Genomic DNA, 18,727 nt, shown 5'->3' with positions numbered 1-18,727 from the left:
CCTCTGAAAAAAGGCTTGGTGATCTACTTCAGAAAATTAGCCATTGAAAACCATATGGAACACAGTCTACTCTGACACACAGGGGGTCTCCCTGAGTTGGAGTGGATGATGGCAACTAGTTTTTTTTTTTAATCCTAAGCATTGAGTGCCAAAAAGCTTTAAATGATAGTGAAGTTTGGAATTCTTTATTTGGTATCATGTTTTGCCAATATAATTTGAACAACTGTTTTACTTCAGGTCTGTCGAGAGAATATGAAAAAAAAGTGCGTGTTTCTTTAATCACTCTTTAGCCCTGGTTTTTCTTGCAGATAGGATTCTCAAGAAGCCCTTTAGTGTCTCTTGGAAGCTGCAGAGAGACAGTAACCTCCACTAGCAACCCTGGTGGTGTAGTGGTTAAGTACTACGGCTTCCAATCAAAGGGTCAGCAGTTCGAATCTGCCAGGCACTCTTTGGAAACTATGGGGCAGTTTTACTCTGTCCTACAGGGTCCCTATGAGTCGGAATCGACTCTACAGCACTAGGTTTGGTTTGGTTTTTGGTACCAGCCATTGTGTGTAAAATAGAGGTGAAAAAGGGTGGTTACCTCATAAGATGTATTCAGAGTCTTAGATCTGCAATTCATTGACCCCTTCCATATTTGTAATGTAAAATTACTTATCAGCTTGATAAAATTGTTGTTACGTACCATCCAGTAGCTTCTGACTCACAGCGGCCCTATGTACAACAGAACAAAACTGCCTGGTCCTGCGCCATCCTCACAATCATTGCTATGTTTAGGCCCATTGTTGCAGCCATGATAAAATGCCACAGATAAATTACATTTAAGGAAGTACAAGAGGAGGTAGTTTCTGGAGAGTACTCTTCTTCCTACCACCACCACATCATTATTAAAATCATTGTCCACTCTGTTTCCTTACACTGTTCTCTGTATTTCCTCCTTAAAATCTCACTTTAGTGTTCATTTGTTCTTTGCCCTGTGAATACATACAGAAGAGATGCTGTAAGGAGAAATTCTTGTAAAGAAGAAAAGAATTGAAGATGAGTTAGGCCTACAATTTAGGCTGAGAAGAGCTTTTAGGATTATCTCTACACACTTTTTTTAAAGTGTGTAGCTTAGTGTCGTGGATTGAATTGTGTCTCCTAAAAATATGTGTCAACTTGGTTAGGCCATGATTCCCAGTATTGTGTGGTTGTCCTCCATTTTGTGATCGATGTAATTTTTCCTATGTATTGCAAATCTTAATCTCCACCTGTGGTTAATGAGGCAAGATTAGATTATGTTAAAGAGGATTAGGGTGAAATGTAACACCCTTGCTCAGTTCACATCCCTGATCCAATGTAAAGGGAGTTTCCCTGGAGTTTGGCCTGCATCACCTTTTCTCTTATGAGAGATAAAAGGAAAGGGACCTCATACCAGCAAGAAAGCAGCACCCAGGAGGAGAGCCCGTCCTTTGGACCCTGGGTCCCTTCACCTGAGAAACTCCTAGACCAAGGGAAGATTGATGACAAGGACCTTTTTCCAGAGCCGGGAGAGAGAAAGCCTTCCACTGGAGCTGATGCCGGAATTCAGACTTCTACCCTACTAGACTGTGAGAGAATAAGTTTCTCTTTGTTAAAGCCATCCACTTGTGATATTTCTGTTATAGCAGCACTAGATGACTAAGACACAGATAAAAGTGTCTTTGAGGAGTGATATGCTGCTATCCCAATTTCATGAATTAATGATACACTGAAGCCACAGTTTAATAATAAATGTAGAAGGATCATGGATGAATAATAAAACATGAGCATAATCGTAATTTCTGTCTAACAACAGGAATAACGCATGAATGTTTATTGAAACACAAAGACAAAAATATTCAAAATTTTACCTGTTCTAATAAAATGCAGGATTTATGGCTTCTACGTATGAATAAATCTACAATGCCTCAATTGCTCTGAATTATAGCATAAAGCACAATATGCTGTGGAAACTATATCTTAAATGTGGATTGATAAAGACATACATTAACTATTAAAATATAATCCTAAAAGTAGTTTACAAAACAACCTCTAGCTGATAGATTACTTTAGAAATACAATAAATAGATGAACATATCCTGCACATCACACCATCCTGCCAGGAACTACCTATATGACCTCAAAGAAATCACTTCTGAGAGTCTCAGTTTCCTCATTTATAACGAAAATAATAAATTCAGATTAGAAGGTCTTGGAACTTCCCTTCTCTTAGGTCCACACTCTATAACTCTTAAGAGCAAATATTCTGTCATTTGATAACAAAGCAGGAAAAATTAAAGTTCTGGTGTAGTAGTTAAGAACTCGGCTGCTAACCAAAAGGTCTGCAGTTCAAATTCACCAATCACTCCTTAGAAACCCTATGGCACAGTTCTACTGTGTCCTGTAGGGTCACTATGAGTCAGAATCGACTCAATGGCAAGGGGTTTGACTTTTTTTAATACGTAACTTAAAACTATATTTAATATTGATGCTATATTCTCTACTAATCATATTGATTCTTATATTTATAACTAATATTTGTATAGCACTTCACAGTTTTACTAAGAGTTTTCATATTCATTATCCTGTTTAATTATACACCATCCCGATGGGATAACAGACTGGGGAAATTAAGCTGTATGCTCAAGATCACATGGCTGGGAAGCAACTTTCTGGAGGTGTGCAACTAATAGGGCTGTTTAAGCCTGGGGAGGTTTTTCCTTGGCTCCCAGAAGGTGAATCCCAAAGACAAATGAACTGTAACTTTGCTGACATTGTTTCTAAAGTTTTTTTCTTTCTACTTTTTTTCATCATTATTATTTTGTTTCTGATAAATAAACTTTTAATTTTAACAGCAACTATGTTATGTTTTGGAGCCCAGCTAAGAGCTCTGCCGCTAACCAAAAAGGTCGGCAGTTCAAGTCCACCAGCTGCTCCTTGGAAACTCTGTGGGGCAGTTCTACTCTGTCCTATAGGGTCACTATGAGTTGGAATCAACTCAATGGCAACTTTTTTTTTTTAATGTTTTCTGGTAAGTTTATCAGCTTGAAGATAATTTCCAAGATCTTTAAGGAACTTGAATCTTGGACTGACACTAAATTGAGTTAATAAGTAATCATTGGACAGCTAGATACTTTCTAAGTAAAATAGAATATTAAAACATTTTTTTAATTTAAACTACATACTTTCAATTTTTTGTGCATTTGCTTCTTTTTAAGTGCTATGGAGAAGCTGTATCTTAGAGTCATATTAATGAATGTGTTAATGTTTGCCACTTTAAAAACCAAACTTGTTGCTGGCAAATCAATTCCGACTCAGAATGACCCTAGATAGAAAGTTCTGTCCTGTTTATTCTTGAGCTATGCTAGTCTATTAAGATGCTTGTGTCTGCCAGACAATTCCCAATTATCCACCCTGCATTTTTCTCTTTAAAATAGAAAAGGATTACTTTAATTGAGTTATAATTAATATAGGTGGTTGAGACTTTTCAATGAATAAGTTACATAGCATTACAACAGTGTATGTGCTTAGTTTTTTTTTTTCCCCTAAAGCATCTTTTTAGTTTCCAGACCCCTTTACATTCTTCGGAAACGCTGGTGGCATAGTGGTTAAGAGCTACAGCTGCTAACCAAAAAGCAGGCAGTTCAAATATACCAGGCGCTTCTTGGAAACCCCATGGGGCAGTTCTACTCTGTCGTATAGGGTCACTATGAGTCGGACTTGACTCGATGGCAACGGGTTTGGTTTGATTTTTGGTTACATTCTTAAAAATTATTGAGAACCCCAAAGACCTTTTGTTTATGTAGGCTATAATTTGGGTTATGGAGCCCTGTGGTGCAGTGGTTAAAAGCCAGGCTGCTAACCAAAAGGTCAGCGGTTTGAATCCACCAGCCACTCCTTGGAAACTCTATGGGGCAGTTCTACTCTGTCCTATAAGGTCGCTATGAGTCAGAATCCACTCGAGGGCAGTGGGTATGAGTCGGAATTGGTGAATCTTTATGGTGGCAGACTGCTACATTGTGCTCCCGCAGAGCGGCTGTGAGCTTGAACCTCCGACTTTGGTTAGCAACAGAGTACTTTAACCATTGCACCACCAGGGTTCCTTTGGGATGCATCACTTTCTAGTTTAATGCTTATTCAATAATAAAACCTTTTTCTTCTGTTCTGTTTTTATGGAAAGGTTTTCTGGGTTGGGAGTAGATTTTATTTTTAGTAACTTTCAACATATGTTAACATGACTAACCTATTTTTTTAATGAAAAATAACTTTTTCAAAACAAAAATTTTATTTTAATTTCTAAGGATCCCTGATGGTGCAAAGGTTAAGCATAAAGATTATTGACAAGAAACCCCTATGGCGAGCAGCTATCTAAGATACTCCATTGGTCTCACCCCTCCGGGAGCAAGGAAGAATGAAGAAAACTAAAGATACAAGGAAAAGAGTAGTCCAAAGGAATAATGGACCACATCTACCACGGCCTCCACCAGACTGAGTCCAGCACAACTAGATGGTGCCTGGCTACCACCACAGACTGCTCTGACAGGGATTACAATAGAGGGTCCTGGACAGAGCTGGAGAAAAATGTAGAACAAAATTCTAACTCACAAAAAGAGAACAGACTTACTGGTCTGACAGAGACTGAGAAAAACTTTTAACACCCTTTTGACTCAGTACTGAAGTCACTCCTGGGGTTCACCCTTCAGCCAAAGATTAGACAGGACCATAAAACAAATTGAGACTAAATGGGCACACCAGCTCAGGGGCAAGAAGGACAAGAAGGGACAAGAAATCTGGTAATGCGGAACCCAAGGTCGAGAAGGGAGAGTGTTGATACGTCATGGAGTTGGCAGCCAATGTCACAAAACAATGTGTGTATTAATTGCTTAATGAGAAACTAACTTGTTCTATAAATTTTCATCTAAAATACAATAAATAAGTAAATAAGAAAACCCTGTGGGGCAGTTCTGTTCTGTCACATGGGTTCACTATGAGTTGGAATCGACTAGATGGTAGTACCCGATGACAACTTTAGTATCTGGGTAATAGAAGACAGCTGGATCCTTGTATCTGCTTCTTCATTTAATGTTGCAATAGCCTGTGCAAAACTGCAGTGTGTATTCGTGAGAGGATGAGAATAAAAAAGACTGTATTACGAAAACTGCTTTGACCTCGAAGACCCTCTAAGAGATTTTAAAATACCATAAAGAAGGACAGAACTTGAAAAGTGAATTTTGTTTGCCTTGTTTTATACTGAGTCTTAAAAGAAGCTATGAAATATGTTAAAATGTTTACAATGTTCCCTCAGTTTAGATGGTCTTGCTGTCTTTATTTATTAATTAATGCCTATACCTACAATATGAAAGGTCACTCTTTACCTTCTGTGTAATCTGCCTAGATAGCAGAAATTACGTGGTTTACAAGAACAATTTTCTATGATTTAAATTGATTTGATTATTTTTTTTGGTCAAGTTAAAAAAAAAAACATAGAGCAAATGCTTTTCACTTATGAAATAGCTAACATTTTACAATAATGTTACCTTCTGTGTGTGTGTGTGTGTGCTTTTATTTATTTATTTTTTAATTGTGAATGATACTTTATTTAGTCATTTTTGTTTACAATTGAAACTCTGGGAATTCAAAATTAACATCTTTGCCGGTGAGCTTCGTATACACACCAGAAAGTTTCAACCTTGTGTTGTACATTGTTCTGCTGAGCTTTATCCAAATGAACCTTTATAAGCCTGTTGCCATCCAGTTTTACACAGATGCTGTTGCCCACAATTTCACCTGGGAAGATCAAGTCATCAAGGATTGCACTGTGCAGGGTTGTCAGAGTATGGCTCCTGGAACACTTTTGCTTATATTTTGTACAGGTTTTTCAAGTTGGTTTAGGCAGAATTTTCTGAGCAAAGAAGACACATGCTTTCCACTGAGCTTTTTCTCCAGTTCACTAGTTTGGACTTGGATTTTCTGGAAAAATTTCAGTTGAGGAACAGAAAAAAAGATTAAAGAGCTTTCCAACCACCATCAAGTTCAATTTCCTTGACTTCTGTTACATTCAGCTCTCTTAACTGAGCCTTGAGATCCAAATTCACCTCCAGCTCAAGAAGAGCCTGAGATATGCCAGACTCAAATTCATCCAGCTTTTTGCCCTTAAAATCCTGGTCATGTAGTGGTTAAGTGCTACAGCTGCTAACCATAAGGGTCGGCAGTTCGAATCTACCAGGCACTCCTTAGTTCCACCCTGTCCTATAGGGGCGCTATGAGTCGGAATCGACTCCATGGCAATGGGTTTGGTTTTTTGGTTTTTCGCCGTTGGCTTTACAATCCTCTCACTTGAACTGAACTGGCGTTTTTCCAGTGAGGAAAGCTCTCTGCTCTCACTTTGACTCCGAAAGGTACTTTTCCCTATGTCGACAGAAAAGAGCAGACATAGAAGAGCCTGTATTTACTTTTAAATGCCTTATTTTTACTTTGGTTAAATAGGTAAGGAGGTATTACGTCTCAGGCGCTCACGATCCTATCTTAATTAGTGCACAAGTCTCCTCTAACAACTTAGTTTCGTCCTCTCAAAATTGATTCCTAAATTTAGAATAAATAAAATAAAAACTTCAGGATATCTATTATACCTCAAACTAAAACTTTTATTCCTAAAACCACTGAGATTTCTCAGAAGGCCCCTGACAAATCACAAAGATTTGTTCTTTCACCTAAGGAAATGAGATGGCGGAAATAATTGGGTTTGTTTAATGTGTTATTATTGTAAAAGTTGCATAGGAAGAGTTGTCAGATCAGAAGAGACACCCAGCTTTCCCTAGGTTAAGTTTATTTTGGTAAAATTTTACTAATATAAATATTTCAGCATCTCTATGAGTTGGAATTGACTCGACTACAATGAGTTTGTGTTTTGTTTTGTTTTTTGGTTAGGTGGTACAAACTGTTAACACGCTCTGCTGCTAACCACTCAGGAGCACCTTGGAAGAGTGGCCTGGTAATCTACTTCTGAAAAATCAGCCATTGAAAATGCTATGAGCACAGTTCTTCTCTGGCACACTTGGGGCTGCCGTGACTCGGGATCAGCTTGACTGTAACTGATTTTACTGGTTATAAATATTTCAGAAATTATATGCTTTTTGGGAAGTCCCTGTTGATTTGTCAATGCCCTCCCTGTCAATAATATTATTTTACCCTCAGGGATAACCCTGATCAAAACTCTTATGAAATAGTTACATACTGTACTCCTTACTGAATTTTAATCCTCTCCTTTATGATAGCATAGGTTACAGTAATAAATTAGCCACACCTATTAAATCACTTAATGTTTTTGTTTTACTCTAAAGCTTGCCTGAAGGTTCTACTGTAAACTAAAGGCCAGAATTTGAGTCTTCAACAAAGAACAATCTCAAGGAAAAGGACTATACCAGATACCTCACACAATTGCCAGTTCAGAGAGTAGAATCGAGGTTTCTGACCAGATATTGCTTAGATAACTTTTAGACTGTACCAGTGGACTGAGTCAGGATTCTCAGGGCTCTTTTTAGTCCAGTGAAAGACACAGGCTGTTATGGAATCAGATAACCCAGAAAGGTATGCTAGATAATGTCTAGCTTTCCATAAGATACCCAGTAATCTTTTTTCCCCCTTTTTAAATCTTTCACAGTTTTTTTTATTACGTATGAGACCCAGGTTTTCTGGCATGCATTTTAGAAGAAATATCATACATATTTGCCCAGGTAAAATAAACATGGAGCTATTGCTGAGAATCTAAAGGAAATATGGAAAATAAAGCAGCATTAATTATTCTTATGACCAGGGCTGTTTCATATTCATTTTTTTATTGTGGTGAAAATGTACACACTCATATTCATTTTATATAGCTAAGGATCTATTTTATTTCTAAACTCATTCAGAAGGAAGTTGTAAGGCATGCATGACATTTTAACTTATTCATACTCTTACATTTTTTTGCTTTTACTCTTGGTAGTTCCTCTGCCTCCTCGTCAATGTGGTTAAAAAGTCCTTCAAAATTCAGTAGGGCAACAATTTCCTCCAGGAAGTCTTCTCTGACCGTCCTAAGGTGTGCCCGTTATGTGCCTATAACATTCTTTGCCTACCTCTGTCATAACTATTGATGTCAAAATCACGTATATGTTTTCCTCCACCTCAAAACTGTAAAATCCTAAAAGATAGAGACTATCTCCAAATCTTCTCTGAATTCTCAGCATCTAGTACGGTTCATGACAACTAGTCAATATTCAGTAAATGTTTTTTGAACTAAACTCAACTCAGAGAATTAAATTATTAAGTATCATGCTAGGCCTTGTGGGGAATATGAATATTAATACAACATAGTTCCTATGCTTTTCCCAACGGTAGATAATTTTTTTTATTCACAGGCTGACCAATGGGTTGTGGACATTTATATTTAAGAAACTATGTGAACCACTCTTTCATTTTATGAACAGGAAACAGAGATTCAAGTAGATTGTGATTTTCCCAGGATTATACTGATAATAGCAGAGCTAAGGATTGAATTCGATATTTCTGATACCTGTCCAGTGCTCCTCTGCACTACGCTGATTCATCATTCTGTTGCAGGAAAAGGCTCCCCAGCTTGGGACCAAGTCCTGTTTAGGTTCTTGCTGTCTATTGACCAAGAATGACCAGGAGAGGCTCACAAGTTCCACATGAACAAAGGTTTATTAGTGACAGAGAAAAAAAGAAGAAAAAAAACAAAGTCTCATGAGGGAGGTACGGAGAGGGGCTTATGCCTATGCTAGCCTCCAGTCTCTCCCTGAATGGAAGTTTTCCTGTAGTTTATGAGGTTTTAGGCGAGAAGGATCTCATGTTTTATTCATTGCTTTCTGGGGAAAAAGGTGGGGCTTCTGAGAAATAAAGGGGTTAAGAAATTAGGTGCTCGCACATCTGGAATCCAAGGTGGAGTCAGTTTGGACAATGTCACGTCACCGCTGCGCAGTCTCAGTGGCCACCTGACAAGACTTTAAGGTCGCACCCGTTCTCACTGCGCATGCCCCGGGGATCGGCTGATTCTGTTCATCTTTGGAAAACAGCTTGTAGGGAAGACATGTGGAACTTCATGCGTCAGAGTCCAGGATGTGGGTTATCTTGCCACACCACCCCCTATGGTGGGGTCCTGAAAAACAACTTACAAGAGAGATATGCAGGACGCCATCCCCATAATGGGGTCCTGAAAAACAACTTGAGAAAGATATGTAAGACTTTGTGCATCACGGGCTGCATGTATCGGTTCTCTTACAACACCCCCTACAGGATAGAGTCCCAGATCAACGGGCCTGTTACTCCGGCCTTGAGGCTCTCCAGCCTTCTGTCCCTGTCTCACTTTGACAATGAACCTACAATGATGGCATCAGCATTATAATATAAAGCAATACAATTTTTAAAAAGTAATTTTTATTGTGCTTTAAGTGAAAGTTTACAAATCAAGTCAGTCTCTCACACAAAAACCCATATACACACCTTGCTACATACTCCCAATTACTCTCCCCCTAATGAGACAGCCGGCTCTCTCCCTCCATTTTCTCTTTTCTTGTCCATTTCACCAGCTTCTAAGGCCCTCCACCCTCTCATCTCCCCTCCAGGCAGGAGATGCCAACATACTCTCAAGTGTCCACCTGATCCAAGAACCTCACTCCTCGCCAGCATCCCTCTCCAACTCATTGTCTAGTCCAATCCATGTCTGAAGAGTTGGCTTCGGGAATGGTTCCTGACCTGGGCCAACAGAAGGTCTGGGGGCCATGACCACCAGGGTCCTTCCAGTCTCAGTCAGACCATTAAGTCTGGTCTTTTTATGAGAATTTGGGTTCTACATCCCACTACTCTCCTGCTCCCTCAGGGGTTCTCTGTTGTGTTCCCTGTCAGGGCAGTCATCGGTTGTAGCCGGGCACCATTTAGTTCTTCTGGTCTCAGGATGATGTAGTTTCTGGTTCATGTGGCCCTTTCTGTCTCTTGGGCTTGTAATCGCCTTGTATCCTTGGTGTTCTTCATTCTCCTTTGATTCAGGTGGGTTGAGACCCATTGAAGCATCTTAGATGGCTGCTTGCTAGCGTTTAAGACCCCAGATGCCACTCTCCAAAGTGGGATGCAGAATGTTTTCTTAATAGATTTTATTATGCCAATTGACTTAGATGTCCCCTGAAACCATGGTCCCCAGACCCCTGCCCCTGCTACACTGGCCTTCGAAGGATTCAGTTTATTCAAGAAACTTCTTTGTAAAGCAATATAATTAAAAAAAATGATAAACCAGAATGTTTCTTCTTAATCTTCTAAACAGAGCACACTTTTGGAATCCTTTAGGTGCCTACTATTGTGTTCAGTTTTATTTCTTTAATTTTTCTATCATTATCACAGACTTTTTCTAAATAATTTATTTTTGTTTTTGAGAATATGCATAGAAGAGCATACAACAATTCAACAGTTTCTATATGTACAATTCAGTGACATTGATTACATTCTTTGAGTTGTACAACCATTCTTACCCTCCTTTTACTAGTTGTTCCTCCCCATTATCATAACTCACTGTCCCCTAAGTTTCCTATCTAATCTTTCGAATTGCTGTTGTGAATTTGATCCCGTATACACAGTTCTTAAAAGAGCACAACACTCAAGGCAGACACTTTTTACTAGTTAAGCTAAACTATTGTTCAGTTTTAAGAAGACTTCAGGTGATATGTTTAAGGTTTAAGGTTGAAAGATTATATCAGGGCAATAGTTTTGGGGGTTCATCTAGTCTCCATGTCTCCAGAAAATCTGGATTTCATGAGACTTCAAAATTCTGTTTTGCATTTTTCCTGCTTTTAATCAGCATTCTTCCATAGAATCGTTGATCAAAATGTTCAGTAATGATAGGCAGGCACCGTCCAGTTCTTTTGGTCTCCTGGCAAGGGAGGCAGTTGTTCATGGAGGCAATTAGCCACACATTCCATTTCCTCCTCCTGTTCCTAACCGTCCTTCTTTCTCTTTTGCTCCTGGTGAATAGAGATCAACTGTTGTACATTGGATGTCCTCTTGCAAGATTTAAACACCTCAGGCACTACACAATAAACTAAGGGGTAGAACAGAAGCACTAAACATGGTACTAGGCCAATTAACTGGGATGTCCCATCAAGCCATGACCCGAAACCTCCAAACCAAAGAACCAAATCCCGTAAGGTTTTTGGTTGTACATAAGCAGCCTCAGCAGTCACTCTTTTTTTTTTTTGTCATTTTGAATATATCTATTACACTTTTTTGTGTGCTTTAGGTGAAAGCATACAGCTCAAGTTAGTTTCTCATACAAAAACGTATGCACACATTGTTATGTGACCCTAGTTGCTCTCCCTACAATGTGACAGCACATTCCTCCTCTCCACTCTGTATTTTCTGTATCCATTCAACCAGCTCCTGGCCCCCTCTGCCTTCTCATCTTGCCTCCAGACATGACCTGACCTGCCCGTCTAGTCTCTTGTATCTACCTGAACTAAGAAGCACACTCTTTATGAGTATCATTTTATGTCTTATAGTCCAGTCTAATATTTGTCTGAAGAGCTGGCTTTGGGAATGTTTTTAGTTTTGGGCTAACAGAGAGTTCGGGGGCCATGCCTTCTCGGGTCCTTCCAGTCTCAGTCAAACCATTAAGTCTGGTCTTTACTAGAATTTGAGTTCTGCACCCCACTTTTCTCCTGCACTGCCAGGGCCTCTCTATTGTGTTCCCTGTGAGGGAGGTCGTTGGTGGTAGTTGGGTACCATCTAGTTTTTCTGGTTCAGGCTGATGCAGTCTCTGGTTTATGTGGCTCCTTTTGTCTCTTGGGCTAATATTTTCCTTGTGTCTTTGGTGTTCTTCATTCTTTTTTGCTCCAGGTGGGTTGGGACCAACTGATGCATCTAAGATGGCTGCTCGCCAGCTTTTAAGACTGCAGACGCTACTCACCAAAGTGGGATGCAGAACATTTTCTCAATAAAGTTTGTTATGCCAATTGACCTAGATGTTCCCTGAAACCATGGTCCCCAGACCCCTGCCCCTGCTACACTGTCCCTCAAAGTGTTTGGTTGTATTTGGTAAACTTCTTAGCTTTTGATTTAGTCCAGTGGTATCACACAACTTTTGCCAATTCAACTTTTTATAGGTGAATAACTTATTGACAGCAATTATATTAATTGACTGTGCAACCCTACACTTAGTCAATGTGATTTTTCCATAACCATAAACTAAAACTCAGTACTCCATAAGCAGTAACCCCTCCTTGCCCCCTCCCTCCCACCTTTGGTAACCACTTTGGTCTCTATATATTTGCCAATTCTTGTCTTTTTATAGAAGTGAGATAATACACTATTTATTCTTTTACTTATTTATTTCACTCAGAATAGCTCCATCCATATTGTAGCATATACCAAAACTTCATTTCTCTTACTGGTTGAGTAGTATTCCATTGTATGTGTGTGTACCACATTTTCCTTATCCATTCATCTGTTGATGGGCATATAGATTATTTCCATCTTTTGGCTATAGTAAATAGTGCTGCAATGAACACTGGTGTACAAGTATCTGTTTGGGTCTCTGCATTAAAGTCTTTTGGGTATATACCTAGGATTGGAATTGCTGGGTTTTATGGTAGTTCTATTTTTAGTTTTTTGAGGAACTGCCACACTGTTTTCCAAGTGGCCATACCATTTTGCATTTCCACCAACAATCAATAAGGGTTCCAATTTCTCCACATCCTCACCAACATTTGTTGTTTTCTTTTTTTTTTAATTATTTATCTTAGTTATCCTGTTAAACCTGTTGCTGTCCAGTCAATTCTGACTCATAGCGACCCTCTAGGACAGAGTAGAACTGCCCCTTAGAGGTTCCAAGGAGCAGCTGGTGGATTTGAACTGCTGACCTTTTGGTTAATAGCCAAGCTCTTAACTACTGTGCCACCAGGGCTCCTTCCTAGTGGGCATGAAATGGTATCTCATTGTGGTTATGATTTACATCTCTGATAGCTAATCACATTGAGCATCTTTTCATGTGTTTGGAGGCCACTTGAATGTCCTCTTTGGAGAAATGTCTATTCAAATCCTTTGACCATTTTATGATTGGGTTATTTGTCTTTTTGTAGTTTAGTGTCTAAGTTTTATATACAGTTTAGTTATTAGATTCTTACTGGATACATGATTTCCAAATATATTCTCCAAGTTGGTAGCTTGTCTTTCCACTTTTTTTGTAAAGTCTTTTGATAAACAGAAGTTTTTAATTTTTATGAGTTCCCATTTATTTATTTCGTCTTTTACTATTTGTACTTTTGTTATATTAATCTCTTGTTAAAAGCTAGGTCCAACAACATTGCCCCTGCATTTTTTTCTAAGAATTTTATGGTTTTAGTTTTCACATTTAGATCTTTAATTCATTTTGAATTTGTTTTTGTGTCTTGTGTGAGGCAAGAATCCTGTTTCTTTTTTTCCATGCATCACAGCTTTTTATATGTATTTTTTATTATATAGTGAATGTCTTATATCAAAGTGGAGAAGTTGCATCTTATAAAACATTTGTTTTTAATCTCTGCTTTGTGGATACTTTGTGTTCTTGAAAAGTTGTAAAAAGCTGTCCCTCCCTTTTATTCCTCCATCCAAGATATTATTAATGGTAATTCTTACTTTTAGGGACACCGAAATAATTTTTTCCTGTCTGCTCAAATCCTGCATCAAAAAAAATACTACAGTAGAGTCAATTTTGGGGGTGCCATAAAGAAAAAGGTTTAATTTATTGGTTGATTTTTTTTTATTTCAATGATGTTTTAAATGTTCAGTATAGGTTGCCTAGTTTCTTCAAGATCCCAGGGAGTAAAATGAAAGTCTTCATTAACCTAAGGGTGCAAGGGAGATAATAAAATAAAGATTTAAAAAGCTACAAAAAATATGAAGAAAAATAAAGAACATATGAAAGAGCAGAAACAATGAGTTCAAATAAATCAGATCAAAATGTTAGACTTTGGTTAAGAAAATCAACTGTACAAGTACAGAATTGGGGCTTTAATGGACTTTAATGAATTAGAGTTGGTTGGAACCCTGGTGGTGCAGTGGTTAAGAGCTCAGCTGCTAATCCAGAGGTCTGCAAATTCAAATCCAGCTGCACTTTGGAAACCCTATGGGGCAGTTCTGCTCTGTCCAGTAGGGTCGCTGTGAGTTGGATTCCATGGGTTTGGCTTTTTGTGGTACCGCTGTTTAGGTCCTCAGAGGCAGGAAAAGAAACAGATTTTTATAGAATACTCCTAATGTGCCAGGCGCTGTAGTAGATGCATTACATCTCTGATCTCATTTCATTTAAAAAAAAACTTATCTTTTAAGATTTTCACAAATCCTGTCTATACATGAAGTTGCTGTTTACAGAAAACTACACTACAAATCATATTGAAGCTACAATGTTACTGAAAGAATTAAAGTCAGCCTTTCTGATTTTTACTTCATTTTCTTTCCCAGGACACATAGACAAAGATTGGAAACCATAAAATGCTTTCATTAAGTACAAACCATTTGCGTATGTAATAAGTCACTTCAATCAAATATTTAATTCTGTTACAGGCAGTACAAGGCTAAGTTGTGCATCTCATTACCAAGTATTTTGGGAAAAGGGAAAAGACATTTACATGAAGCTGATTGTATGCCTCCTGGATGGATCAGTGATGTTGTTACTTCAACTCCTTTTGTGTAAAATTATCATAATCAGTTAGATTACAAATGATAAAATGTTTCATTAAAGGAGACTAGACTGATTAAAGAAACCCTGGTGGCGTAGTGCTTAAGAGCTACGACGGGTAACCAAAAGGTCAGCAGTTCGAATGCATCCGGTGCTCCTTGGAAACCGTATGGAGCAGTTCTACTCTGCCCTATAGGGTAGTCAGAATCGACGCCATGGCAACTTTTTTTTAAAATACCAATTAAAACATATTTCCAGCCATTGCTCTGAAGATAGTGTATAATAGAGGGATAGTGCTTAGATGAGACTAAAGGTATTATGACTTAAAAGCTTTTCAAGAATTCAAATTTTCGCCTTTTGGTCTCTGCAGTGGCGGCACAAGCAGCGGCGCCCACCCTCCCGGCCCTCGTGCATCCCCGCTGGCTCTCTGCCGGCTCCGCAGCACGCTCCGCCATCATGACGGAACAGGCCATCTCCCTCGCCAAGGTCTTACTGGTGAGCGACATCACAGCCGCCATCTCCAAGACTACCATGGCCCCAATCGAGCGGGTCAAGCTGTTGCTGCAGGTGCAGCACACCAGCAAGCAGATGGCGGCAGACAAGCCGTACAAGGACATCGTGGACTGCACCATGTGCATCCCCAAGGAGGAAGGTGTGCTGTCCTTCCGGCGGGGCAACCTGGCCAACGTCATCCGCTACTTCCTCATCCAGGCCCTCAACTTCACCTTCAAGGACAAGTACAAGCAGGTCTTCTCGGGCAGTGTGGACAAGCACACGCCGTTCTAGCGGTACTTTGCTGGCAAACTGGCCTCTGGAGCGGTGGCCGGCGCCGCCTCCCTCTGCTTAGTCTACCCGCTGGATTTTGCCAGAACACACCTGGCAGCCGACATCAACAAGTCCAGCACCGAACGGGAATTCAAGGGCCCGGGAAACTGTTCGGTGAAGGTCACCAAGTCGGACGGCATCCGTGGCCAGTAAAGGGCTTCAACGTGTCCATGTAGAGAGGATTATCATCTACCAGGCAGCCTACTTCAGCGTCTACGACATGGCCAAAGGCATGCTCCCCGACCCCAAGGACACACACATCTTGGTCAGCTGGATGATCACCCAGACCGTGACAGCCGTGGCCGGCGTCGTCTCCTACCCCTTCAACACTGTGCGGTGACGCATGATAATGCAGTCGGGGCGCAAAAGAGCCAACATCATGTACACTGGGACCATGTACTGCTGACGGAAGATCTTCAAGGACGAGGGCTACAAGGCCTTCTTCACAGGCTGGTCCAACGTGCTGAGGGGCATGTGCGGGGCATTCGTACTGGTCCTCTACAAGGAGCTCAAAAAGGTCATCTAGCTGCCGCCGCTGCCTGGACATAAGAGGGGCCAGAGAACCATGTAGAACCCACACCCAGCCAATACGGACCACTTACCTTCGGGAAACTCCCCTTGTCCCTGTCTAGTCTAGATCACATCCTTAGAGAGCTAGGGAATGTGCCATGAGGGGCTCAATGTAACCACGTCTGACCATTGGCACCGCTGATTCACGTATTATCTTGGGGTAGGGGGATCATGACCAATATCGTGGGTCCACAGTGGGGTACCCGAAGACCCCAAATCCAGACTAGCCTGTCACCCTTCTTCCCCTGTCATGTCGAGCATTTATTTACAGAATCATGTCTCCCATATATACGTCAGCACTAGCTCCTCTTTTACACAGCTGGAACCCTGCGATGACGTTTTACGCTGGGCATTCTACTGCAGTGCAATAAAAACAGGACTCTATTAAAAAAAAATTCAAGTTTTCAATAAGCTTTGAATTGTACTACCTTCAGTTTTCCTTATCTAATTTTTGCTTACAGCAAACACTACAGATTATAACATTGTTCATAACTGTCAGATATATCATTTAAAAACAAATGCATTAAAAAAGTATTCATTAAGCACTTACTATGTGCGGGTCAGGAGCCCTGGTGATGCAGTGGTTATGTGCTTCGCTGCTAACCAAAAAGTCAGTGGTTGAAACCCACTGGGGAGAGAGATATGTCAGTCTGCTCCTGAAAAGATTTACGGCCTTAGAAACCATGTAGGACAGTTCTACTTCTTCCTGTAGGGTCGCTATGAGTTGGAATGGATTCGACAGCAATGGGTTTGGTTTTGGTTATGTGCAAGGCCTGCTGTTCACAGATAACACTTGACTGCTCTGCTTTGTGCCCTCATAGAGCTTACAATCTAGTGGGAACATACAAACAAGTACTCAAATGTATTTTTACAAACTGTGATAAAGTGCAGTGAAGAACAGGATGATGCAAGAGAGAATAGCAGCAAGAGGTGGGGACCTATTTTAGATTGCACGGTCAGGGAGAGCTTCTTTGCAGAAGTGACATTTAAGCTGAGGCTTGAAAGACAAGGAGTCAACCAGGAGAAGACTGAAGGAGTAGGCTTTCAAGCAAAGCAAATTGTATAGCGTGGGCAGGTCATCAGGTAAAGTGTTTCACTTGTTTGAACACAGAAATGGAAAACAGCAGTGTATGTAGACCATGATAAGCAAGGGGAGCAATGAAATTAGAGAACTTGACAAGTGATACAAGTCATGGGAATGATTTTTATTTTTATTCTTCAACAATTAAGAAAATGGCAAAAGTATTTTTACTTGTTTTTAAAGTTGTGATTTCTAAATTAGAACACACATACAATGCACCTGGGAAGAATTAAGCTAAGTACAAAAATTTATCATTCATGAAAAAATTCATTTGTAGACTTAATACAATGTGCATAGATTTTTAAAAGATAGTACAATGAAAAACAAGTTCTCTACCATATCCCTCTCCATTCCTGATTCTCACCCCTGAAAGGCAATGACTTTAAACAATTTTAGCTGTTCCCTATGGTATTTGCCACCATGTTTTTATATAATGTGCTTATATTGCTATGCCTTGATATTATCTATTAACTTTCTATTATAAAAGGTGAAAATTTAGCTCTCTTATGAACACATAAGACGAATACGATGAATAAGGAAGGCTGAAGAAGAACGGACACCTTTGAATCGTGGTGTTGGTGAAGAATACTGAATACACCACGGACTGCCAAAAGAACGAACCAATCTGTCTTGGAGGAAGTACAACCAGAATGCTCCTTAGAAGGATGGATGGCAAGACTATGTCTCACATACTTTGGACATGTTATCAAGAGGGATCAGTCCCTGGAGAAGGACATCATACTTGGTAAAGTTGAGGGTCAGCGAAAAAGAGGAAGACCCTCAATAAGATGGATTGACACAGTGGCTGCAACAATGAGCTCAAGTGTAACAACAACACTGAGGATGGTGGAGGACCAGGCAGTGTTTCGTTCTGTTGTGCATAGGGTTGCTATGAGTCGGAACTGACTAGATGGCACCTAACAACAACAACATACACACAGTTTTTCTCTTCCCCAAGTATTTACATCACAGTTTTCATGAAATTAATATTTACTAATCATATTAATCATATCACCGTTGTTGTTAGTTGCCCTTGAGATGGCCCCAATTCATGGCGGCCTTAGGTATAAAGAAACAAAACATTGCCCCGGCCTCTGCCATCTTCATGATCATTGGTATGTTTGAGTCCATCATATGACTATGTAAACATTGTACAATCCTATTACTCCGCAACATGTTTTCTCTTTTTCAGATGGGCAATTGAGAGCTTGACATAACTAACGCCATGACGAACCTATAAATTTCTTTCTGCCTGCCTTCTCCTTTCTGCATACTTTTGTTAATGACTTTGTTTTGTTCTGTCTGGCCACCTGGCCACCTGTGACTTATGACACCCCCACATGAAGATTAGAGTCCAGATATCTGGCATGTATATCTTTAGCCTGATAAGGAGATGTTCTGCATGTATCTCTTTAGTCTGATAATGAGTCTCTTGTAATTATTTTGTAATAAATAACTCATCCAGCCATGCCTTCTGCAGGCTACATGCCAAAAAGACACTTCTAACCCTTGCAACAGCCATATATAAGCTCTAATGTAAAATTATCTTTCGGGACTCC

The 18,727-nt window shown here is 39.8% G+C and overlaps 2 pseudogenes; one reads left to right on the top strand and one right to left on the bottom strand.

The window, feature by feature from the left end:
• Window positions 1-5,613: 5,613 nt before the first annotated feature.
• Window positions 5,614-15,147, bottom strand: LOC100664763 (small ribosomal subunit protein eS7-like; annotated as a pseudogene).
• Window position 15,148: 1 nt separating this feature from the next.
• On the top strand, window positions 15,149-16,381 carry LOC100665053 (ADP/ATP translocase 3-like; annotated as a pseudogene).
• Window positions 16,382-18,727: the final 2,346 nt, after the last annotated feature.

This window comes from Loxodonta africana, chromosome X (genome assembly GCF_030014295.1).
Source record: "Loxodonta africana isolate mLoxAfr1 chromosome X, mLoxAfr1.hap2, whole genome shotgun sequence".
Taxonomy (NCBI): domain Eukaryota; kingdom Metazoa; phylum Chordata; class Mammalia; order Proboscidea; family Elephantidae; genus Loxodonta; species Loxodonta africana.
The sequence above is the reverse complement of the archived record's forward strand: the minus strand, read 5'-3'. Positions and strand labels throughout refer to the sequence as shown.